At 40.1% G+C, this 27124-nt stretch overlaps 1 protein-coding gene across 14 annotated transcripts in view; it reads left to right on the forward strand.

Annotated features, from left to right (window-relative positions):
• Positions 1 to 27124, forward strand: part of OSBPL6 (oxysterol binding protein like 6) — a 213892-nt gene that overhangs the window by 45800 nt on the left and 140968 nt on the right. For 5 of the 14 annotated variants that reach the window (XM_043505398.1, XM_043505395.1, XM_043505401.1 and 2 more), the window contains exon 3: positions 21699 to 21833. The exons of the other annotated variants lie outside the window; for them this stretch is intronic. The gene's annotated coding sequence lies outside the window, so the exon portion shown is untranslated. The remainder of the gene's footprint in view (positions 1 to 21698; positions 21834 to 27124) is intronic. 14 annotated transcript variants of the gene reach the window in all.

Consider the following 27124-nt stretch of genomic DNA (forward strand, 5'->3'; position numbering starts at 1 on the left):
TTTCCTTCTTCCTTTCTTTGAAGCATCCGAGATTAACCTCGGCTGAAGATAGGATGATCAGGTGTCCAGTTTATGACCAGATCGTCTGGTCGAAAAGGGACCCTGTGGGTTCTGGTCAGCACTGCCAACCGGGCTGTTAAAAGTCCAGTGGGCGGCGCTAAGGCAGGCTAATCCCTACCTGTCCTGGCTGGCAGCACGCTGTGCAGTGGAAGTGGCCAGCAGGTCGGCTCCTAGGCAGGAGGGCCACGGAGCTCCGCATGCTGCCCATCCCAAGTGCCAGCTTCACACTCCCATTGGCTGTAAACTGGCCAATGAGAGCTGGGGGGGGCAGTGCCTGCAGGCGAGAGCGGCGCGTGGAGCCTTCTGGCCCCACCCCCGCCTAGGACCCGGACCTGCTGGCTGTTTCTGAGGCATGTGCAGTGCCTGGACAGGCAGGTAGCGTGCCTTGGCCTCCCTGCTGTGCCACTGACCAGGATCTGCCCAAGGTAAGCCCATGCCTCAACCCTGATCCCCAACCTTCTGTCCCAGCCATGAGCCACCCCAAACCAGGAACACCCTCCTACACCCCAAACCCCTCATCCCTGGCCCTAGCCCAGAGCCTGCACCTCCAGCCCAGAGCCCTCACCCCCCTGCACCCCAGTCCACTGCCCCAGCCCAGAGCCCACTCCCACACCCTGAACCCCTCGGCCCTGGCCTGACCCCAAGCCCTCACCCCCTCCTGCACACCAACCCCCCCTCAACCCACAGCCTCCTCCGACCCTCTGAATCCCTCGGCCCCGCCCCCCAGCTTTTAACCCCCTTCTGTACCCCAAACCCTCATCCCTGGCCCAGCCCAGAGCCTCACACCCGAACCCCCTGCCTCAGCTTCAGCCCCCTCCCGCACTCCGAATCCCTCAGCCCCACCCCCGAGCCTGGAGCCCCCTCCTGCACCTCATCCCCAGCCCCATCCGAGAGCCAGCACCCGCAGCCCAGAGCCCTCAGCCCCTCCTGCGCCCAACCCACTGCCTCAACCTGCAGTCCCCTCCCACACTCTGAATCCCTCGGCCTCACCCCCCAGCCTGGAGCCCCATCCTGCACCCCAACCCTCTGCCCCATCCAAGTGAAAGTGAATGAGGGTGGGGAAGAGTGAATCACCGTGGGAGGGAGAATGTAGTGAGTGGGGGGGAGGGGGCGGTGCTAGAGTGTTCGGTTTTGTGCAACTAGAAAGTTGGCAACCCTAACTGAAGATGAGACACCAGACAGGGTGGACCAGTGCTCTGTGGTGTTACAGAGAATCCTTTCTGGATGCTTGGCTCGTGTGCCTTGCCCATTGCCAGATTTGGGGTCAGGAAAGAATTTCCCCCCAGGTCAGGTTGTAAGGAACCATGAGAGTTTTTTCACCTCTCTTTGTAGCACAGAGTGTGGTTTGCTTGCTGGGATCATTTGTGGATGTCTCCTCTAATCAGTTCCTTACCATTGCAGGGGTCCAAGGCATTGATAGCACCTTAGTCTCTCCTGTTCTCAGGCTGTGGCAGACAGTTTAGTTTCCCGAGGACTAGAATCTTTTAGTGTGAATAAAGTCTTTGGGCTTAATCTAGGGGTACCTAGGTGAAATATTATGGCCTGTGATATACAGCCAATCGGATTAGATGATCTATTCTGGCCTTAAATTCTGTGAAACATGGTAAACTCTAAATAACGCCATGCACACACACTGCAAAAAGTCTGCATAAAGAAGAACGGTGAATGTGGCACTTGGAAGATGGGAAGAGCCAGGAGAAAATTGAATTATAATAGATGTGCATTGAGCAGCTTGTGCACCTCTAGAGTTCAGAATAAAGGGCCAGCAACTTACAACACACAGTGTGCATCTTCAGCTCTTGTGTTTGCTAGATTGCAGACTGCAAGGGGCTCAGAGTAGTTCGACATGTACATTGCACACTCTTAGTATCTTAAGCTGCAAAAGACATACATGCTAGAGCACAGAGCTGCGCAGCATCTGAAACAGAATGGGATTTGATAGCTATTGCCCTTGTAATTTTTTACAAAATGGTTTGACTGGGGACTTGAGGTGTGCAACTTATTATAGTATTTTTCATAGTAATTATTTTCTTTTCACCCATTTCAGCATGTTTAGCCTCATGTTGCAGTTCCATCCACAAAACAAATCTTATTACCTTTTTATTGTTAAGCAGCTAATTAAAATGGGCATAAAAGTAAAAGAGCTAAGAAGATGTTAAAGAAAAACTCGCAACTTTCCATGTAGAGGAAGAGGCTGAAGGAAAGCTAGAATTCAGAGGACCCTTTTCTAGTGGTAGTAGATAAAATAATATAATAAGACTGTTTACAAAGGTAAACAATTCTAAAAGATGAAGCATAGATTTTTGAAAGCTTCTTATACAAGAACAAAAAGGAATGAACCACAGACTTCAAGCTCTGGCAATAGTTATTTGTCACAGTTAGTGTTATACCCCATTGTCTTGCTAAGCTTTCAGGCTCTGATTGGAGTCGCATTCAATTTAAACACCAGTTCTGTGTATAACAAAAAAACTTCTTCATAATAAAAAAGCAAAGTAACATTCATATTGGAATTGGCATTTCTAAACATAATAGGTGACAATTTCGTAACTCAAAAAGTGTTTCAGACAACATGAGGAATTTCTGTACGAGACCATGTCCTTGCAGTTAAAGAGGAACTGATTACAGAACTAAAAATTAATGGTAGCTTAGGTACAAGTGATCATGAGTTGATCATATTGATAATATGCAAGGAGAATAAAGTCCAGACGAGTCATGTATATAATACACTTGGTACTTTAATTTGCACAATTTCACAAAGCTGAAAACAATTATGAGCCAAATGAACTAGGAGGAAGGCCTTAATCAGAAAAATATGAATGATCATTAGGAGTCATTTAAGAACAGCTTACAAGATGCCCAGAAAGCCACAATCAAAGAAGAAAAGTGTGCTGGTCCGTTTAAAATAAAAAATAATAATATAAAAAAACCTGGTTTAGAGGGGAATTGAAGGCAGCTGTAAAAAATGAAAATAAAAATACATAACAAATGGAAGAAAGTTGAAGTTGATTGTAATGATATTAATGAATATAAATCAGAAGTTAGGAATAGTAAAAAAAAAAATAAGGGAAGCAAAGGGATACAAGGAGAAATATATGGCTAGCAGAGTTATGGAAAACAGAGGAGGAGGTTTTAAAATAATTAGGAACAAAAGTCCAAGGAAAGATCAGCAAAATAACTCATGCGAATCTTTTTAACTCGACCGTGCTTCCAGTGATGTTATATGGCAGCGAAACATGGTCACTGACAAAAACTGAAGAACATCAACTGTCTGTCACACTGAGGGCGATGGAACAGACATTTTTGGGCATTTCGCTCTGTGATCACATCCCCAGTGAAATAATTAGGCAGCAGTCTGGAGTGCGAGATGTTGTAGAAAGCAGGCTCAGCAAAATGTGGTGGGCGGGACATGCGGCCCGACTCAGCGACAACAGATGGACCGCAGCTATATCCGAGCAGTATCTGCGAGAACAGAAACGGCCACGCAGTCAGTGGGAGGTGGGATGACTTCCTAACAAGGAGATATGGACAAGTATGACGAAGGATGACCAGAGCGAGAAAAGATTGGAAGACGTGTTGTTATCAGCTCAGTCTCAACTGATGAAGGACCGACAGTCTACACAGGAACAAAAAGAATCCTGGCAGTGGTATTGGTCCATTACTAGATGGAAATGGTAGAATTATCAGTAATAATGGAAAAAAGGCAGGAGTGTTCAATAAATATTTCTGTTCTGTATTTAGGCAAACAGATATGGTCTCATCACACGGTAATGATAGCACTCTTTTGTTCCACTAGTATCTCTGGACAATGTTAAACAGAGGCTAAAGTTAGACATTTTAAAATCAGCAGGTCCAGATATCTTGCATCCAAGAGTTTTAAAAGAGCTGGCTGAGAAATGTGATGGACCATTAATGTTGATTTTCACAAGGCTTGCAATACTGGGGAAGTTCCAGAAGACTGGAAGGGAACTAATGTTATGCCAGTTTATAAAATGGGAGAACAGGATAACCTGAGGAATCATCGACTTAGCAGCCTGACGTTGATCCTGGGCAAAATAATGGAGTGGCTGATATGGAACTTGATTAATAAAGAATTAAAGAAGGGTAATGTAATTAATGCAAATCAACATAGGTTTATGGAAAATAGATCTTGTCAAACTAACTTGATATCTTTTTTGATGAGATTATAAGCTTAGTTGATAAAGATAATAGTATTGATGTAATATACTTAAACTTCTATAAAGCATTTGACTTGTATTTCATGACATTTTGATTTAAAAAACTAGAATGATATAAAATTATCATGGCACATATTACATGTTTTAAAAACTGGTTGGCTGATAGGTCTCAATGTAACTGTAAATGGCAAATTGTCATCAGGATTGATTCTTAGCCCTACTCTAACCTTATTTAATTGTCTTTATCAATAACCAGGAAGGAAACATAAAATCATCACTTATAAAGCTTGCAGATGACACAAAAATTGGGGGAGTGATTAATAATGAAGAGGACAGGTCACTGATTCAGAGCGATCTGGATTGCTTGGTAAACTGGGCTCACTATATATGTTTTAATACAGCTAAATGTAAATATATACATGTAGGAACAAAAATGTAGGCCATGCTTCCAGGGTGGGAGAGACTATTCTGGGAAGCAATGATTTTTAAAAAGATGCCTAAACAGGGGAATCTGACTGGAGTAGAGAGGTTGTATTACTTTTGTCTTTGGCACTGGTGTGTGACTGCTGCAGAAATATGTGTGTCTAGTTGTGGTGTCCACAATTCAAGAAGGATGATGATAAATGGAAGAGAGTTTAAAGAGCCATGAGAATGATTACATTACTAGAAAACATACCTAATATTGATAAACGTAAGGAGCTCAATCTATTCAGCATAACAAAGAAAAGATTAAGAGGTGACTTGATTACAGTCTATAAATATCTACATGGGAAACAAACAAACATTTAATAATGGGTTCCTTAATCTAGTAGAGAAAGGTATAACACAATCCAATGGTTGGAAATTAAGCTAGACAAATTCAGACTGGAAATAAGGCATACATTTTTAATAGTGAGAGTAATTAATCACTGGAACAATTTACCAAGGGGTTGTGGTGGAGTCTCCATCACTGATAATTTTAAAATCAAGACTGGATGTTTTTCTAAAAGATCTGCTATAGGAATGATTTGGAGAAGATCTATAGCCCGTGTTATATAGGAAATCAGAATAGATGATCGTAATGCTCCCTTCTGGCCTTAGTATCTATCAGTAAGGCTACGTTTTAGTCATGGGTATTTTTAGTAAAAGTCATGGACAAGTCACAGGGCAGTAAACAAAAATTCATGGCCTGTGACCTGTCCATGACTTGTACTATATACCCCTGAGTAAAACTTGGGTGCTCTGGGTCAGGGGGCAGCCCAGGGGTGCTGGGGGGCAGTGTGGCAGGCGGTGGTGCTTGGCCAAGGACTCCCACTACTGCTGGGGGGCAGAAGAGGGCTGGGCGGGGGGGGGGCTGGCAGACTCCCTATTCAGCTTCATGTGGCTCCAAGAAGTGGCCAGCATATTCCTACCTAGATGGAGTCGGAGGTAAGGCCGGGGCGGGGTCTGCATGCTGCCACCGCCCGGAGCATCCACTTAGCAACTCCCATTGGCCGGGAACCAGGGCCAATGGAAACTGCGGGGGTGGTGCTTGTGGGTGGAAGCAGCGCGCAGAGCCACCTGGCTGGGTCTCCACCTAGGAGCTGAGGGAGGGACATGTTGCTGCTTCCAGGGAATCCCCCCAAGGTAAGCGCTGCCCAGAACCCTAACCGCACCCTAACCCCCTACCACAGCCCTGAGTCCCCTCTCACACCCAAACTCCTGCTGCTGCTGGGGGACAGGGCCACGGTGGCCTGAGACTGCCCCAGCCGCGGTCAGTGTGGCTGGCCTGGAGCTGCTGCAGAAGTCATGGAGGTCCTGGAAAGTTACGGAATCCATGGCTGACTCGCAGCCTTATCCATCAGTCTCTGAATCATCTTTTTTCTTAGTGCAATGGTTCTCAAACTTTTGCATAGATGACCCCTTTCACACAGCAAACCTCTGAGTGTGACCCCCCCCATACATTAAAAACACTTTAAAAATATTTAACACTATAAAACTGTTGGAGGCGAAGTGATGCTTGGGATGGAGGCTGATGGCTCACCATCCCCCACATAATAACCTTGCTACCCCCTGTGGGGTCACGATTCCCAGTTTGAGACCTCCATCTTAGTGGATGTATGTGAATTTGTGTACTGGTAAAGCAGGTGCAGGTTTCCTCTTTCATAGAATATCAGGGTTGGAAGGGACCTCAGGAGGTCATCTAGTCCAAGCCCCTGCTCAGAATGTTGTTATAGTAGGGACTTGTCAGATGTTTCCTCCCACAAAATCCTTCAGACTTGTATTGAATATATAAAATGTGGAGTGTTACACATTTTTTGGGAACCAGTACACACAAACCATATGTTGCAGAACTTGTGTTCTGACAAGTGAATCTCACTATTCCTTTATCTTTTCTTCTAAATAGCTATTATTTGGGAAGCAGTTTAAAATATAGTTATACCAGGAGTCACCAGATGGTGCTGTTACAAGGTTGTACACATTATTAGCTTGTAAGCAGTGTACAGTCTTTGAAGAAATGATGTACTGTTGTTTTATGATACTTTTGGGGAAGTTTTTGCAAATAGCAAGGGAGTTTCCTCTCAGTCTTGATATCTCTAATTAGAGTGAGTTCTTGGGGCAGAGCTGCTGCCTTGAAACTGGTTTTTGGTCTTTTGGCTGAGATTTCTGAAAGAGGAGTTTGCTTGAATGCTGTTTGACCACCTCTGTCCAAAGATTCTTGTATATAGAGTAAATAAAACAAAAGACACCAGGAAAATATGCAGACTAGCATTACTGATTTCTCCCCTAGTGGGAAATCTGCCATTACATGGCAGAGTGGTGACAGTACTAACAAAATATTTGATGTCAGGGGGATATTGGTTTCTCCAAGAGGGGAGATTGGCAAGTCCGTGAAGTGTGTCCTCAGAAATGGTGGGTAAATATAATACTTTAAATGTTCATTCAATAAGAAAATATGTGATGGAAAATGTAAGTAGAAAGCTACTGATTAGTGCATATCTTCTTATGAAGGGATTTCAAAGTATTGTGTTCTGCAATTCTTTACTTTTAAGAATACACATTTGTAACTTTATGTAATCCTAATATAAAAGTGACACTGTTATGAATGGGCATACATGGTACAATATGCTGATTTTATGTCAGTCTAAATGCTTGCTGTCAAGCTGTCTTGAGTGACTCATGATGGTTAGTGCGAACCCCAGGGCAGACTGTCAAGAACCAGTGCACGAACCCCAAACTGGTTGTGTGTTCTATAGATTTCACCAATCAAGTATCGAGTGTCAACTTCTGAAGCACTATAACAGCCTTAACATGGAGTTACAGACAGCCCCCTTGGGCACTCTAGTCTATCTTGCCAACCAGATAAGCTTGACCTTTGTGATAGATGGTCCCTTACACCAAGAATCATCAGTACTCTGGTAACTCCCACTCACTTACCCCAGGTCAAGAGCACCTTGGATCTCTCTCCAAAGACAATGCTTGTAGCCAATTCTATAATAAACTAACTCTTCCTAATGTATGCGCAATGTGCCTCAGGTGGAAAATGAGATACAGTTTTAGGTTCCAAAGGTAATAGTAGCTGCTATAATATGCAAGTTTTATATGTTGTTTAGAACTAACCGAAGCTAAACAGCTGGGGACCCTTGAAATCTTAGTCGCTCAAGCAGAGTTCCAGCAGCACAGGGATAACAATTGTGCCTTATCAGGGATTTTTATTCCCTTCCCCAACATTCAAGCTGGTATGATGAGTGCTTGTGCACATGCCCTCTGCTTCCCCCCAGCCCCTGAAATCAATAAAATATTTTGTCCATTGATGTTCTACAGTGGCTTGTCTGGTGTCCATGGGCCTTCTTGTGTTGGGAAAGAGATAATGCCTCTTGTGGGTAAACTAGTATTTAACATTGGGTCAAGTCTACACTACGGCGCTACATTGGCACAGCTGTACTGCTGTAGTTTGTCTGGTGAAGATGGTGACACACACTCTCCCGTCAGCATAATTACTCCACCTCTGTGAAAGGTGGAAGCTGTGTTGGTGAGAGAGCATCTCCTGCCGACATAGCGCTGGTGTGGACAGTGCTTAAGTCGATGTAAACTGCATTGCTCGGGGGGGGGGGTGTGCGCGTCTTTTTCACACCCTGAGCGATGTAAGTTAAATTGACTTAAACTGGTAGGGCAGACCAGCCCTGTGTAATGCTTCTCCCCTGACTGGGGGGTGGGGGGGATTTGACAGTCTTAGCAAACATTTTTATAGTTACAGAGCAAACACTTAAACATTAACTTATAATATGCAATACATACTATAAATAAAAGTAATACATGCAGCATTCTACAAGCATTCTATAAAGTCTAAACACTCAACACATTTGTATAACTCTAATATCTATTTTAGTGTAGACCAGCCCACAATCTCTGAATGTCTTGATGCATACCACTCAAACTGCAAAATCCAGATTAATGGCGAAGACCCAAAATAGAGCACAAGAAAAACAGCAGTGTAGGAATCTTAAAATATTGCAGAATCAATTTAATTAGCATTAATAGCATTTTCTAAAATATAAAGCTTCTGTGGTCACCATTTCTGATGTAAACAATGAAGGATAACAATGAGCTTGCATAGAATAGAGGTAACTCTGGGTACATAAGGAGGGATAGCTGTGAGGTGTATACATATTGTTTGTCCAAAATGGATGATCCTTTATTACTAAGCTAGTTCAGTATCATCTGTGTCCATGATCCAATGCCCAGCAGCTCAGATATAAGTGGAAAAATTGTGACTGGAGCATTAAAAGCATTGTAGGCCTATGGGCAGAACTTAATGGTCTTTTTGTCTTTTTTCCTCCTTCCTTGTTTTTGGCACAAAATAGCTGTGATCTATAATTATCTGAATAGAGGTCGATCTGTCTTTTTTTTTATTTTATAGTTTTTTTTCATTATCTCTTTAAAGGCTTTTTTTCATATTCATGTGGACCCTGAGGCCAGTAATATGCAGTGAGGCTCAGTGAGGACATAAGGCCCCAATCCTGCAATTCACAGGTCTTGAGCAGGCTGCTTTCTCCTCATAGAGCTCCACTGAGGTAGCTGACAATTTGTGTGTTGTAAATTGCAGAATTGATGTGTAAGAATCCTCACCTATTTGCAGGTTAAGAGTCAAGTCTGTAATGTTTTTAAAAAATAATTAAAAAAATAAAACAAAAGCTTATAAAGAGATAAAAAGTAGTTTTCCCTGCACTGTGTTGTTTCTGGGGCATGTTTCAACTCTTCAGCTAATCAAGTGTTTTCTCTGAAGATTAATACATTATTTGTTGTATTGAATATCAAGGCAATCATCATTTTTATTTTACCTGTTATTTCTCTCTCCCCTCCCCCCCCTCCATTACAATTTTTACTTAATGGGCTGTGGTTCAGCACCGTTAATTATTTTATGAAAATTAGCAAACTTATTATAATTTATAATGGAGAAACATGATGACTACTCTATGCTGTTTCTCCTGGAAACTAAGGTAAGAAGAAGATACTTGCATATCTCTTTAAATCTATTTTAAAAAGTATTGTTCTGGAACTGAAAATAAGAATAGACTGATGTCTCTCATTGTGTGAGCAATGAAAGCTACAGAGTGATAGTTGCCAAGATTAATGTACTGGCAACATCAGCGTTAAGTGCCACTGGCACTATGTCAGAATGATGAGCATCCTGATAATCAATTATCTCCACGCTGAGCCTCTTCGGATTATTTTATTGCTCAAGAATCTTTGTTGGAGGAATTGTCCTCTTTTTGTTTAAAGGTCTGAAGTAACTTTTTTAGGAGAGCTAGAACTGGTTGCAAATTCAAAACACAAAACTAGGAAAGAATCACTTGATCTGGACGTACTAGACGTTATTTTGGTCTGCTTGAAAATCTACTCAAACAAAAACTTAAACTGGACCTCACGGCATGTGTCTAAATTAAACTGAATCCCCAGGGAATCACTGACCTAGATCTCTTTAAAATCACTACCGTTTGTAAGAATTTGTTCTCAGATTTTGGTAAAACAAGAACAATCCCTCTGTGAAAGAATTTAAAATCTAGTAAAGAAAGCATCATATGAGAGAGTTGCATTGGGACAGGTTGGATGGCTTTGAAAAAGTATTTTGGTCATTCTTAAGATCTAGAGAGGTAATATAAGTCCCTCTCTTCCCTCTTCCAGTAAAATAATATTAGTAAATAGAGAGTGCTGTACAGAAGGCTGCTATGGCATGTGTAAGTTTTGGGAGAAGCTAAGATAAAGAAGTAATACAGAACATTGTGTGCTTTTTTTATGTGAGTGAGTGTTGCTTTATTTATCAGGTTGATGGTTTTCTTATGACTTAAAATGTGTAAATTGACACGCTCGCCCACACATTTATTAATTTTAAAGGAAAAATTGCTTATAAGATTTGTAATAGAGTGCACAGATAATATAACAATTTTCTTTCTGTCCTTACATGTTAACATCAATAAAGGAAAAATAAAAGGAAGAGTCTACACTCTTCAAAACTGTGAAGCATGTGAGGAGAGGAAAAGACCTTTCCCTCTTTTCTAGTAGTTGCCACATGTCAGGATGATGGGATGTTTAATCGCTTCAAAGTATCGAAATCACAGATCACAGTTAGATCTATGTGTTTACTAATTCTCTAGGAGCACCCACCCACCCAATGTCTTTAAATGCTTTGAGATAAGAATAATGAAACTGTCATATGAAGGTGTGCTTTTGAGCATTTTTTGTGTGTGTGTGGGTGTGTGCGCGTAGCTGATGGATCTGTGGGTACATGGATCCGGTGGCCATTTGTGATTAGGGAACTCTGCATGCAGTGGTCCTGGTCAACGAACAGAAAATGCATGCTCATGAATGTACACCCAGTTTTTGCATAGATGTGCGCATGCTCGTTACTTGTGTCTTTCAGAGTAAGAATGGAACTACAGTCAGAACGGTGGGTTGAACCTCTAAGTTTTGTGTGTGATGCCTGACATCTTGGGTCTGAATCAAGGATCTCCAGAACTAAACTCATGAGGCGGTATAGCTTGAACTAAAGAGCCAGACTCTTGAAGTGAGAGCGGTGGCACATCCACATCCTCTGTGGATTAGGCCTGGAAAGGGACACGCAGTGCACACATAAGAAGTTTGTTTTTTTTTAAGTGAAAATTATAAAACGGGTGGGAGCAACCTAATGAGTTTAAAAGACGCTCCATACTAAGGGAGGTTTGTCTGGTTGATGCAAGCTAGCCCTGTTTGCTTATCAGATACACCTGGGAAGGGGTCAGGTGATCCCTATAAAGGTCTGTGGGTGCTGCAGGAGGAAGATGGGGCTCGTGCAGTAGGCCCTGGAAGAGGGAGATTGAAGAGAAGGATGTGTCTTCCTTTAAGCACTGAGAAAAGGAGTACCGGTGGCACCTTAGAGACTAACAAAATTATTAGAGCATAAGCTTTCGTGAGCTACAGCTCACTTCATCGGATGCCTCCGATGAAGTGAGCTGTAGCTCACGAAAGCTTATGCTCTAATAATTTTGTTAGTCTCTAAGGTGCCACCGGTACTCCTTTTCTTTTTGCGAATACAGACTAACACGGCTGCTACTCTGAAACCTGTGTTTAAGCACTGAGAAAGGCAAGAGGAAAAGCCTTTGGGAGCTGTAGCCCATGGTGGATGGAGGAGCAGCTTTGATCTGATATTTTGCCTAAGTTTTACATTTAAAGAATAAAACTGTCATGAAGGAAAGGCCTGAAAAGTGTCTGGTTGTGGCGTTAGTCCTCCTTGGGCTGGGGAGAGACACCAACAGCCTACGTCACATCTTTCTTTTCGGATGCTTCCCTGCACTCCTTGTGGTTTCTTTCTCTGGTTCATGGCAATGTAAACAGGATGTTAACTGAGTTCCCAAATCATTCTAAAGCTTTGGGAGTGGATTTAGCCGGTTTTGGAAGCAATGTTATGGTTCCCTCCTCAGTGTTATCTGCTCGGAGAGCTGTAACCAGATCCCTTGTCTTTGTTGTATTTGTAGTGTAGATGGGTTCTTAATGGTGATGAAAATGTTATTGAGCTCTGGCCTGCCTGATGCTTTTTTTTGATCACCGTGCTTGCTGCTTTGTTAACCCGTACTTAATTGTCAGAGTGTTAGTGTGACCTTCATACAGACCAGGAAAATATCTTGTTTGCCCAGCATCCCAGGACAATTAGAGTGTTGCCCTAGCAACATAACATCCCTATCAAAAATCTGAGGGATGACCAAGAAACCAATTGGAGCATTACTTCTAAAATGACAAGCTCCATTCTCAAAGCAGCAGAGGATTCAAATAATTTTGTCATTTGCAATCCATTTTCACTGTGCTGGAGCTCTGTTGTCTGCTGGAATCTGATGAAGAGCTATAGAACCGGCAAGAAAATGAGAATAAGCAAGGGGAAAAAAATGCAGAAAAATAGATAAGGAAGGGAATGTAAAAAGGGAAATCAAAGTTACAAGAAAAGAACAGAGTGGGAAATAAAAGCACTAGAGAAGGACTAAGCAATATGGAGATGGGAATAAATGTAGGAGAAAGCAAACATTAAAAGAAACCAAGAACAGAGGGAAGTAGTTTAGGAAGCATGGAAAACAAATGAGAACACAATTTAATAAGGCAAAGGACGGCAAAGGAAGGCAAGAGAAGAAACCAAAAGAGGAAAAAGAGTGGGGAAAAAATGGAAGAAGAGTTTTAAAGAAAGTGAGCACTTGTTTCTTCTTTGTCATCCAAATTTAACCAGCTGTGGAAAATTTAGTTCTTGGAACAAAAGCATGCATTGCTTTGTGTCATAAAATTCATTTTAACATGTGTATGAAGGCAGAAGTATTTACTGGCTACGCTGTAACTATGCACTGGTACACCAGCACAATCTTGATCTTTGTTTACTTTGGATTTTGTTACTGTCAGCATGCTTCAGGACTACATATTTTCCCCCTTACTTTTTAAGATTAAAAATAAGTAAACCTCTTGGAGCCCTGAAACTTGACATTTTGTGTCCTTGATATGAGGAGTTTTTAATTTGTTGCATGTACACAGTGCCTTCTAACTTCAAGATTGCTCACAGTCATAGGTCCTGGGCTGAGTTAAATTGTTTTTAATTTTTAAGATTAGTTAAGAATTTTTTTATGAATTAAAGTAAAAACATAGTTATCTGGATTCAAACAAATAGGTTATTTTTAAAAGGAGGTTAAGTTCAGGCCCTTAAGCCTCGATGTTTTAAAGGACCTTAAGAAAGGAGGGCATGTTTGTGGTTTTAAAAAAGAAAGCAAAGCAATAACAAGAAGAGAATGAGTGGGAAATAAAAGAACTCTTGCAATTGTCTTTTTGATAGAGAATGTATTTTTGTGTGTCTACCTATGTACTTGTTGAGGAGTCTGTTTATTCCTGCACTTACACGTTGCTGTCTGTCTTTTTGTGTAAATTCTTGACAGAGAACATCTGTTACCCACAGCTCTTTCTAGTTTTCCTTGTCTGCTTGTCCCTCTAGAGTACATTCAGTCATATTTGTGTCATTTCGGATATTTTCTGTAAGGCTGTTTCCTCCAGTCAGATACAGTAGAACCTCAGAGTTACGAACTGACCGGTCAACCACACACCTCATTTGGAATCGGACGTATGCAATCAGGCAGCAGCAGAAACCAAAAAAAAAAAAAAGCACAAGTATGGTACAGTACTGTGTTAAATGTAAGCTACTAAAAAAAATAAGGTTAAAAAAAAGATTTGACATGGTAAGGAAACTGTTTGAGTGCTTGTTTCATTTAAATTAAGATGATTAAAAGTTGCATTTTTCTTCTGTATAGTAAAGTTTCAAAGTAGTATTAAGTCCATGTTCAGCTGTAAACTTTTGAGAGAACCACCATAACATTTTGTTCAGAGTTATGAACAACCGCCATTCCTGAGATGTTTGTAACCGCATGGTTTTACTGTAGTTCAGCATCATCATCAAAATCTGTTACATTGACATCTCCTCTCCTAATCCATTAAAATCTAAAATTATTGATCCCCAGTGTGCCAGACAAAGAACTGTGATCTGTCAGCTGCTTATAATGTATCTATCTGCTGTAGTTACTATTATAAGAGAAATCACACACACATACAATTGGTTCTAGAACCCTGGTCCTTTATCTTGAAAAATCACAGGCTTCTACCTCTTCTGCCATTGGCAATAGTAATCTTTTATTCTCTCTGGGTCATTCACTAGATGGCAGTATCACTCATTCGCTCATACGTATGGTTGAAAGCTGAGTGCGGTCCACCTCTTACCATTCATACATGCTTTAATTTACATTAGGCTTTGGCGTATCCCAAGCTTGTGTTGTCACATGGTGGTGTGATGTCAAGAAGTTCTGTTTATCTATCCAGGTTCTTATGTTGACATTCATTACCATGGTATTTGAGTATCATGAGACTATTGCCTAAATATATTTAAAGGATGTACACCAAGACCTCTCCTTCTTGTCTTTAAGAGTTGATCTACAGTTATGCAGACTTTCTCCCCTCCTCCCCCACTCAAATTATCTGTCTGTTTCTTTAGGAGATTCTGGACTTGATTTTCCCCTCACTAATGTGGTTATAAATTCAGAGTATATCCATTTATTTAAAGAAGTAAACCTGGTGTGAGAGGATCAAGGATCCTCTGAAAGACTCTCTGAAGTTACAAGTATGCCCTTCCTATGCCACATGTATCTTCACTGGACAGAACTCAGCAAAGTTCAAACCGAGTCCTTGAAGTTGGTATTTAATCAGTAAAGCATCTCAACATTTAAGTTTGAGTAGGTTCCACTCTTTAGATCTTTGAAGGGCCAACTCACCAGGCAGGCTTTCTGCTTTTACAATTTTTTTTTACTTACCATGTTCATTTCATGGGAAATCAGGAGCAGTATAGTGAGTGCCCCAGAAGTACTACAGATATTAACCTCAGTGTGAACTGCTGGGTGCCCAATACTCTTGTCAATCAATCCACTAATGTACATGCCTGAATGTGGATTCAGGACGATAACTTTAGGCACCTATTTCTGAAAATCTTGCCTTTAATGTGTATAAGACCCTAGTGAGGTAGATAGGAAGGAAATGTTCTCCCCACTTTACAGGAGGGGTAGCAAACAGAGAGATGTAGAGACTTGCCCAAGACCATAGGAGAATGGATATCAGAACTTGAGTTAAAACTCGAGTACAGAGCTTACTGCTTGGTATTTTGGATGTGGTGGGAAGGACAGGGGAGCATGGTGCACATCTTATAGTTCCATTTCTTCATATTTTATTTACTTTATTGTAAAATTTAAAGGGATGATGGGGAGTTTGCTGAGGGTGGATTAGGCACTAAACTACACCTTGCTCTGATTTACGGTCAAATTCTACCAGCCGCTCTTTTTTTAAGTCTAATTCTAGCCTTTTTATTAAACTTGTTTCATCCACTTTATCATTTAAAGTTTCCCGTGATGATACTTAAGAGGATTCATAGTTTGTTTATCAATTTATATGTTCTCTGTCCAGTTCTTCATTTTCAAAGAGTGTCTGGGTGATTTTTGTATTTTACAATGATTTATGTTTTACCAATGGCGTAATGATTTCTGCCTAGTACTTTGAAAGACTTGTATTTTAGCCAGTCCTTGTATGATAATACCGAAGGAGTTGCAATCATTATAATCTTCTTTTAAAAAGAGAAAATGACCATTCTCTAATGGAAGGTATTTTTCCCCTTCCCTCTTCCACTCGTCCCATCTAGTTCCAACCTATTTAATCTTCTTAGTTCCATTTTTCTGATCCCTTATCAGATCTGTTATTTCCTAAGAGATTGTTATGTATGATATTATTAATATCACACTACAGTAGAATTCCTGAAGCATACTTTCCACACATCCTCTATTAATGTAATGGGAGTAGGGGTCTGTGAGACATTGTTTTTTGATCTGTACCCATACGTTGCAGTGTGTGGTCATGAGTAATTATGCAAGCCAAGTGGGTGGCTGAATCAGTCTGTTACTTAAAATGCTATTCTAGTCAGAAAAGTGACTGTGTAAAATAGAGTGTCTTGCTCAACTGTTTTTTTGTATATATTGAGTTATCTGTGCTTACTTGACTTGTCAAAATAAATTTTACTGCATGTTAGCAGGGGGAGAGTGAGCTGGATTATTTTCGGGCATGCACATCAACAAAAAAGTGCTAATTAAATTCCAGCTGTAGAATCTTTATTGTGGTTGAGGATGACACGTAGTACAATCTGGGCATGTTTGCAGAATCGGTACTTTCAAAAGTCACATCTTTTACTTGCAAACAAAGTAAATTTAATATGGAAAACTAGTGAGAGGAAAATTAACATGGGACCCACAATGCCATTTTTACAAACATTCTTCAAAATAGGACTCTGCTTTGAGATACAGTAAGGAATTCAGAGAATTTAAGGCCAAGGGACATTATGTCCCTGGACTGATCTACTGCATAATACAGGCTATGGAACCTCACTGAGTAATTCCTGCATCAATCCTATAATTCATGGTTTATCTTAACCGTATCTTTTAGAAATAAATCCAGTCTTGACTTTGAAGACAAAAGATGGAGTCACCACCACATGTGTAGGTGAGTTGTTCCAATAGATAGTTACCCTCATGTAATTTATGCCTTATTTCTAGTTTGAATTTGTCTAGCTTCAGCTTCCAGCCACTGGATCTTGCTATGCTTGTTTCTGCTGGATTAAAGAGCTGTCTATTATTAGAAATCTCTTCCCCATGTAGCTACGTATAGACTGAACAAGTCACCCTTTAACCTTATCTTGGATGAACTAAATAGACTTGGTTTCATAAGTCTATAAGGCATGTTTTCCAGACCAGCTCTGAATCTGAATCCCTTCCAGTTTTTCAACATCCTTTTTGGCTATTCTTTTAGGAACGTGCAGGTACATGTCATTCAGCCATATGTCGAGATTAAAGGTGAGTTAGTTGCAAATGACAGTCAAATACATTGAATTTAGGAGCAGTGGCAATTGTGATCATATTTAACTTGAGAATTAAAAAAATGTTGTCGCAAGAAGGGGCCCCAGGAATTTAGTATGAGGTTCCCCTGACTTCAGACAGGGTGTGTTAGGGGGCTTATTCCTTCCCCACTTACTTCCCTGGTCCTTCTCGCATGAACAGAGAGAAACAATACCCGAAGTCCAAAGGTGAAAACAATTCAATGTTTATTGCGGTGAACTTCCAGCAAGCATGATTCCAGTTTCCTTCCTTAGTGTCCCCCTTCCCAGCTCTGACACCACAGAGCCTTACCTGTGTCCCTGTTCCCATTTCTGCCCTTAGCAAAACATGATTCCAATTTCCCCACCCCCATTCCCTGTTCCCATTTCCCCCACCCACACACTTCCTGATTGACTGCAGACTATATAGTAAAACTTGAGTTCTACTTAACTATACCTTAACCAATCATTTTACTGAAGTTTAACTAACCAATCCTAACATATTGTAACATGATTATGTAACCAGTTATATCCCACCACCTTAATTAGTTTACACCCAGCAAACTTAATTATATAGCAGACAGAAACAATCACAGAACCAGACAGAGACCATGCAAATAAACAATAGCAAAGTGGGAACTATAATGACAAAACAATACAGAAGTGAGGATTTTACATCCCAGCTATTGATAAGTGAGTTCTTGCCAGACAGGATGCTATCAAACTAAGTTTCCTTTTAGATTTTTTAGGCACTTCCCTTTCTCTGGAGGCGATAGGCATTATCAGGACAGGATTGTATTCCTAACTGCAATAGCACCTTATTTCAGTGTGACTAGGTTGGAATGTGAGGATCTGACCATTCGCTTCCCAGCTTATGGCTGCCTCTGCTGCTTAGCCAAAGGCCTTAGCTTAAGCACAGGGCCTCAGCCTGTTACAGTAAGAGAAGGACCTTACACCGGCCAACAGTGATTTTGATTTTTTCTTTTATACCTCTATAACTAGCTAAGTGATAAGACTACACCTAAATTCTTAGAGTATAGGCCTTTACAGACAGGCCTGAATATCTATATCCTAACAGGGTGTATGCTAGAGAGGCTCTTGTCTTCCTGAAGAAATTAATTATTGATTGTTGCTAGTCCATTCTTGAATAATGGAGCACACTGGGAGGAACTCCAGGCAGCACCATAATTACTCAAATAATAGAAAGGTTCCATAGACTTTTATTATTAGCACATTTTCTCTACTGGCTCTTCCTTACCCACCTCCTCATATACAAGCTCCTGGTCCTTACTTTCTTACTTACCTATAAGGCCCTTCACATCTTAGTCCCTCCCTACTTATCCACTCTTTGTCATATCATATTGTTCCTTGTCCCTTCTGTTCCAGCAGCTGTGCCAGCTGCCATCTCCTGTTTATCAGTTTCTTCCACCCAGATCTCTGCGCTTTCTTGCATGCTGACCCTTATGTTTGGAGGGTGAGATTTTGAAATGTACCTAGAGGATTAGGCACTCATATCCCATTGAAAGTCATTAGGAGCTGGGTGCCAAGCTCCCTTTGATGCTTTTGAAAATTTCATCTGGAATGCCTTTCCACAGTGGCAGTGTAAAATCACTACCCTGTGCTTCAAATCCTGCCTCCAGATCTGCTTCTACCATGACACCTGCAGGAAACTGCCCGTAGATGTCCACAAGGGACTTCTAATGTTTACCTTATTAGACCTGTATAAACACATGTTCTTATTATTACTTCCCTTATTTATCATCCCCTATTCCTTCCAATTGTTTGTGTTTGTTTTATTAAACCAGTTTGTTGAGGCCTGTGTTCAGCAGTTAGCAGACAGTTTTTATTTTTGGGGAGGTAAGGGTCTCTGGAATCCTTATTTAATTCTTGACCCAAATTCAGTAGTTCTGAATCATAATGACTGTGTTGCTCTCTAGAGATGGTAAGTCATGGTTTCATCTAGAGCCTGGCAATAAACATGGTGCTGAGCACTAGCCATGGATATTTCTTCCCAAAGGGTGAATGTGCCTTCAATGCTAAAAATATATGTGTGTGTGTGTGTGTGTGTGTGTATATATATATACATATATATATATATAAAAAAATCATTTTTCACCCCAGGGTAACTGATGCATATGAGCTATCCTGAGGTAAAAACACACTAAAGATAAGGTGCTTTAGTTTTGCTGCAAGGTAAACTGGGTGAGGTCAACCCCAGGCAGAAGTATAGGGCTGACCATGATGAGTTTGCCTCATGGTTAAACTCAAATACTGTCATACATCAATAGAAATGGGTTTTTGAGACCAAGTCAAAGAAATAACAAAATATTTTATGTTAAAAATATTGATTTTTGGCAGGGAAAAAAAGTAAATTTGTCAGAATGAAAACCATCATTGAAATCTGTCGTATCAGAATTTTTTGGTGCATAACACATTGATTTTTTTAATTCTTGGAGTAGTAAATAATTTGTATCTACATTCCATAAAAATTAAAGTAGAAGTTTGCTTTTGAAAAATTGCCTTTTCTGTAGTGAAGACAAGGACTCTTTAGCACTCTTAACCCTGTTGGCTGGATATCAGTCTCTAATTTCTCACATGGCAGCAAAAGATGTTCCTGGACAAAGCCCCTTGCAAGGTATAGGGCTGATAGAAATTGAGGCTTATTTGTGGACTGTTCATAGTACTGTTCAAGGATAATATTTAGAGTCCATTATTTTGTTTTGGTGCATAATAGGCTCAAAATGGTTGATTTCCTACCTAAAATTTGACTCTTGGTGAATCTGATCCAACAGGGTAAACTCGGTGATCAGAGTAGAGGACTCACTAGATGTCAATAATCCTACAAATCAGAATGATTAAATCAATTAACGCTTCCCTCCTCTCACTCTAGACCTGAAAAAATATCAGGAGTTTATCATCCCCCTCCTTCTAAATTTAGAACAAAGTCAAATACAAATCTATGTAAATGAAAGTGACTAATCATATTTGCAACTGGGAACCTGTGCTGTGTGTTAAACTTTAGCTTCATGCAAATTGTTACTCATTTATAAGGAAATGATTAGATACCTTTGTCTATAATGGCACTGCCACCAATAATTGTAAGCTACTAACTATTTTAATTCCAAAGCTATAAAAGGTCTTAAATATTTTACAGTATGTTGATGCTGTTATCAAATGCAGCAAATAGCATCCTTCCTTGATTACAGTTTGGTTAGGATCTTTTCCAGCATCTGATAAGCATACACTAATGTGCAGAAAAACATTGTTAGAACCGAGGGAAAAGCAGGGTTGCAAAACACATTAAGATGATTGATTTTGTGATATTCATGTGGAGAGTGTGGGAGACGGATCTCAGGGTAGCTGGGATACCTGTAGAATTTGTATTGCTGTGATTATTAAACTATGGTAGCCAGAGTACTGAAACTGAAGCCAGATTGGGTGTATATCCTGTGGGAAATCTCTTAAATCTGTAAAATATTTTTGCTTAGTCTGCAAATGTTTTTCCAAATGCACCCCTTGCCTGTGATCTATCTGGTTTGCCAGTAGTATTGTCATAATCTCCTCTAATTACTATCTTCAAAGATAATAGTAATTAATTAATAACAAAAATTAGGTTTAATTTTAATAGAAGGAGAAGCAAGGGCAGCATGTGCAATCGTATGCATTGCAGAATGTAGTAAATTTAATTTAATCTTGCAGTGATGCAGCCTGCTGTAATCTGTTGTTTTGTTCTGAGGGGTTTTTGGGGGGGGGGGTATTAGTGCCCTTAATGTGATTTTAAAATTCTCTAAATGATTATGCAATATTAGGACCTTTCAATTTAAATCTATGTGTATGCAGCCTAATTTTTCTGATGGAAGATTCGATTATGTGATTGTTGACGGGAGATTTTCAGATTCTTAATTTCTTTGTAAACTCCAGATGAGAATGTTTGATTGGCAAATATATCACAAAATATGATACATTTTAAAAATTATAACAGTGAATATAATACATTTTGATTCAAAAGTAAAATCATACTTGGACGGTGAGTCAGAAAATATTCTGATTTATATTTTAGCTAATGTTCCAGCTGGTGCATACATTAGGGACTTAGTCTTCTTAGAAGTGAAATATAACCCTGCAGAAATAACCATATAGAACAGCCCCATAATTTCTAATTGCATCTTTGCAGCTGATATGAAGCATCAACATATTTGACAAATATGGGGGTGCTCTTCTTTGAGACTGCATCTGGATCTATCACTAGCATAGGACTTCTGAGTTATGTATTGGGATGATGTAGGGATCTATCTGGGTGGTAGAACCTAGGGCAAGAACAAAAAGGCCCTTTCTAACAGTCAAGTACCAGCTTTCATTTAATGATTGTTCAAATACATTGCTATAGCCAGTAGCCTATGGATTGCTATTGTGAGATGGAAGTACCTTAGATAAGAGAGCCATGTATACAGATTAGTGGTTGTTTTGAAATAATTTCTCTCTGTTTTGCTGCAACTGCTAAATAAAAACATTCTTTTAAAAAGGTTGTTGGCTCTTATCACTGGCCACAGGTTCCCAAAGGAAGGATCAAGTAACTACCCAAATTGAGATAGGCCTGCATACTGAAGAGTGATTGGTACACGCAGGGGAGTGTACACTGGGCCTGTCCTAAGAGTGATAGAATTGCGGAATTCCCCCCAGATCAGGTAAAGGCTAGAGACCCAAGACCTGAGGAGAGTGCACTGAGAAAGATGAAACGGGGACAGTAGTGCAGCTAACCCCTTAACCAGGAAAATTGTACAGTTAAGGGATTGTCTAGGCAGGAAAGTTTTACCAACATATTTAAACAGATATGGTTATACCAGTATTAACCTCCATTGGGACACACTTATTCCAATTATAAGAGTGGTGCTTTTTCAGTTTTACTTAAATCTCTTCCCACATAACATAAACTAAACCAAAAAAAGGCTGTCTTCCACCAGAATACAGTGTCCCCATCAGTAATTATACCAGTGTAACTACGGCAGTTTAAATTCAACTTTAATTTATATTGGTATAACTTGCCTGTGTAGACAAGCCCTAACTGTGAGGGGAGTGGGGGGATGGAGAAATAAACCCAATAGGCAACTTCTATTTTCATACTCAGCAGTTGGATGACAAAGAAATCCTTTCACTTTTCCAGCAACATTTCAAAAAATGCCCCCCTCAATCTGGCCTCTGTTTGGGCCTGCACCGTTTTGCACATACTTTTTGAATACCAACCTTGTGGACCCTGTTGGTAGATTCACATTTCTGCAGGTGCAAATGATGAGTTTTGTGCATGTAAAGGTATCTCCCTTGTGAGCAAATGGACATTAGTGCCAGAATGTTTGTGTTTATCACAGAAAAGTAGCACATATGCTTTCATTCACAAATCATAAGACACTATGGCCAGACTCTCAGCTACAGCTGAGCAGTGCATAATGCAGCTTGGGAGGAGGCATGTAAAGGTGGCCTTTGTGCTCCCATGAGCCTGGGCTGGTGTGTGTGGGTCTGTTCCTTGGCATAACATAAAGCAAATTGAACACTAAAGGCTATTTTAAGCTATGCCAGTGTCCTCAAGGGGTCAGTGTGGCAGCTGGTGACTTCTGCCAGTGTGTAAAGAAGTGCTGGCTGGTTCGTTTTAGTCTGGCCACTCTACCTATGCCAGCAATGGGGGTATTGACATAGAAGCTACTATGCAGGTTCTTAAGCACTGATGCTTCCTTTTGGTGCTTAGTGGTTGTTCAGTGTCTTTAAGCTGATGTAGTTAGCCACTTTGCACCATATTCAGGCCTATTGTTCTATTAATCTAAACTGCCTCATGGGAGTCCTCTGTATGCAGCACTGGTCATGTATGCCATTGGTACGAGCTTTGTACAACCACAAAACTTCTCAAGTATCTCAGTATCCCTGTATATAATATACAGTCAAAGCTTCTTCCAACGAGGAGCCATTACATTTGATTTTTTGGGGGAATGGTTTTCTTCTTTAATGTATGGTAATACTTTTAGGAATGAATCAGTTTTCTCCTTTCACAGTGTATTAATATTAGTGATCTGAGAAAAGAATTTGTGCATCTTTCATTTATCTTTTAGAATGGGAAGTGAAGTAGTCTCATTATAGTACATACTGAAATCCACACAGTCTCATATTTTGATAAAGTACAAATAACATCATTAGGCCAATTATACAAAGTCATGGACAGCTTAGTTTATTGTTTATAACAGTTTTGCAGTATTGCAAGACAACCTTATTTCCCAAAAGATTTTCTAAATGGATTATTGTTTTTGTAGACTTCTGTGAAGAATGTTAGGTGTTTGCAGATTTGTGGTTCTCTTGCCTTTTTTCTTTTTATATGTGAATTAGAGCTATCATATATGATTAGTTGTGATTAAACCAGTATTTTTACAATTGTCACACTGAACAATTGCATTGTATGTAGAGACGGCCATGTAATGATGATTTCCTGTGTCCCCTTGAGACTTTATCATAGAATCATAGAAATGTGGGGCTGGAAGTTACGTCAAGAATTCATCAAGTCCAGTCTTCTGTGCTGAAGCAGGACCAAGTAAACCTAGACCATCCCTGACAACTGTTTGTCCAGCCTGTTCTTAAAAACCACCAATGATGATGATTCCATAACCTCCCTTAAGAAGCCTATTCCATAGCTTAATTACCTGTATAGTTAGAAAGTTTTTTCTAGTATCTAAGCTGAATCTCCTTTGCTACAGATTTAGCCTATTACTTCTTGTCCTACCTTCAGTAGATGTGGGAACAATTGATCACCCTCATTTTTATAACAGTCTTCAGATATGTTCAGGGTTATCAGTTCCCACCTCAGTCCTCTTTTCTCAAGATTAAACATTCCCAGTTTTTAAACTTTTTCCTCATAGGTCAGATTTTATCATTTTTGGATTCTTTCCAATTGGTCCACATCTTTCCTAAAGTGCGGCACCCAGGATTGTGATCCAGTATAACCCCTACATCATTTTCAGCAGTATTACCACCTATCCAGCTAGTCCCCATTTTGTAGTTGTGCATTTGATGGTTTTCCTTCCAAAGTTAAGTACTTTGTACTTATCTTTATTGAATTTCATTTTGTTGAATTGAGACCAATTCTCCAATTTGTCTGGGTTCTTTTGAATTCTAATCCTGTCCTCCAAACCCCTCCGAGCTTTGTGTCATCTGCAAAGCTTATAAGCATCAAGTCACTAATGAAAATATTGAATAGTACCTGGACCCAGGACTGACCCCGTTAAATCTGACCTCCCAATTTGACAACAAACCATTGATAACTATTCTTTGAGTACAGTTGTTCAACCAGTTATGGACCTACCTTATAGGAAATTAATCTAGACCACATTTCTGTAGTTGGATATGAGACTGTAGGAAATGTAGTTTCATATGGCATGATTTGTTCCATACTATTATCCTCTAGCTGCTTACAATTTAATTGTTTAATAATTTGTTTCAGTATCTTTCCACGTATTGAAGTTACACTGAGTGGTCTGTAGTTTCTTTTTAAAGATAGTACTAGGTTTGCCCTTCTCCATTGCTCTGGGTCCTCACCCATCCTCCATGAGTTTCTCGAAGATTGCTAATGGTTCTGAGATTGCTTCAGCTAGTTTCTTAAGTACCCTAGGATGAATTTCATGAGGCCCTCCCTACTTGAGTACATCTAACTTTGCTAAATATTCTTTAACCTGTTCTTTCTCTATTTTGGCTTGTGTTGCTTCCTCTTTATTGTTAATATTAATTGTGTTGAGTATCTGGTTGCCATTACCCTTTTTAGTGAAGACTTATCCAAAGTAGGTATTAAATACCTTTACCATCTTGAAGTTATTAGTTTCTCATTCCCCACTAAGTAGAGAACCTACACTTTCCTTTGTCTTTTTCTCACTCCTAATGTATTTAAAGAACCTCTTCTTTTTCTCTTTTATGTCCCTTGCTAGGTGTAACTCATTTTGTGCCTTAGCCTTTCTGATTTTGTTCCTATATGCTTGTTGCTCTTCTTTTGTACTCCTTCTTATCAATTCATCTATGTTGTGACTTTTTGTGGGTTTTCTTTTTGATTTTCAGGTAATTTTGATTTTCAGCTCTTGCTCCTGAAGGAGCCATATTGGCCTTTTACTACTCTTCCTGTCTTTCCTTCATTTTGGGATACTTTGCAGTTGTGCTTTTAATATTGTTTCTTTGAGAAGCCGCCAGCTCTGCTGAACTCGTTTATCCCTTAGATTTTCTTCCCATGGGACCTTATCTAGCCATTCTGAGTTTGTTAAAGTCTGCTTTTTTGAGGTTCACTGTCCTTATTCTGCTGCTCTCACTCCTTCGTTTCCTTCGAATCCTAAAACCATCATTTCATGATCACTTTCTCCCAAATTGCCTTCCTCCTTCAGATTTGCTACTAATTCCTCTCCCTTGGTCAGAATCAAATCTAAAATGGCTGTTCCCCTGATTACTTCCTCCACTTTCTGAAACAAAAAGCTGTCCCCGAAATATTCCAAGAACTTACTGGAAATTTTGAGTTTTACTGCATTACTTTTTCAACAGATATCTGGGTAGTGAAGTCCGCTATTGCTACTAGGTCTTGTGTTTTTTTAGATATTTTTGTTGTTCATTCTAGAAATGCCTAATCCATCTCTTCTTCCTGAATTGATGCTTTGTAGTAGATCTTTACCATGATATGATCCCTACTTCCCGCCCCCTTTTTTCTCTTTATCCAGAGAGTTTAAACTGCTTGGCTTCTTACCTCCTTGTGGACCTCAGAACAAGGCTTGGCACCAATATAGCTTGACCCTTTGAGACATGAGGTTTGGGAAAAAGTACTGATAAGTGGATGACCTGACTCTCATGAAACTCGAAAACTACTTTAGGGATGATTCTGGGATAGGGGCATAATAAGATCTGTTCTTTACAGAAGGTAGTACATGGCGGGTCTATGATGAGTGACCCTAACTCCCTGACTCTTCTGGCTGATGTTACAGCTATTAGAAAGGCCACCTTTATAGATAGATAATGGGCCACAGAACATGTGGCTAGAGGCTCACAGAGTGGTTTAGTGAGAGATGATAGAATGAAACTGTGGTCCGACTGAGATACACATTCAACACTGGTGGAAAAGATCTGAGAATTTAATCCTCTTCAGAAATCTAGTTTTGACAGGATGAGTGAATATTGTTCAATTATCCACTAGAGGATGGAAAATACTGATCGCCACTAAATGCACTTGCAGTAAGTAGATACTCTAAGATAGGAGTGATCCTGTGAGCCTCTAGTCACATGTTCTGTGGCCCATCTGTTTTTCCTAAACCTCATACTTCAGAGGAAGAGAGAAGGGTGCATTCTCTGGATGTCTGAAGAGTTTGGCCTTTTACCTACAAAGAACGAAGGACATTAGAAAGACACCTAAACTATTTGTTCCCAAACTCCTTGCATTTGTGTATAGACATCTAAGATGTTGAGCAGATTTACCTATTGAGTTTCCTCTTGTTGCTCCTATGACCCTACTGTAATTTTCCATATCCCCCACAATACCTAGTTCTTGGTTAAGGTTGTCTTTTTATAATTACCTGTGGGCTTTTGTCACCTTTCCCTTTGAACCTAGTTTAGTGCCCTCCTCACTAGGCTAGTGAGTTGGTGGGCAAGGTTGCTCTTTCCCTTTTTGGTCAGATGGCCCTCATCTCTTCCCAGCAGGTCACCTTCCTGGAACACATTCCATGGTTGAGAAAGCCATAGCCCTCATTTATTGAGTCATGTCTCCCAACTAAGGATTGAAGCCTTAAATATTTTAAAGTTATAGAGCTTAGCTGCTTTCCATAATAAATTGAGCAAAAATATTTCCATAGTATTGCTATGGGTAAAAACTAATTCTTTTCCCCCCCACTCCATATGGTGTTATCTGGGAAAACTGGTAATGGTTGGAAGTTCCAGGACAAAGATGATACATTTCAAAATGAGATATTCAATGTCTCTTACT

Source organism: Dermochelys coriacea, chromosome 11, assembly GCF_009764565.3.
Source record: "Dermochelys coriacea isolate rDerCor1 chromosome 11, rDerCor1.pri.v4, whole genome shotgun sequence".
Lineage (NCBI taxonomy): Eukaryota > Metazoa > Chordata > Testudines > Dermochelyidae > Dermochelys > Dermochelys coriacea.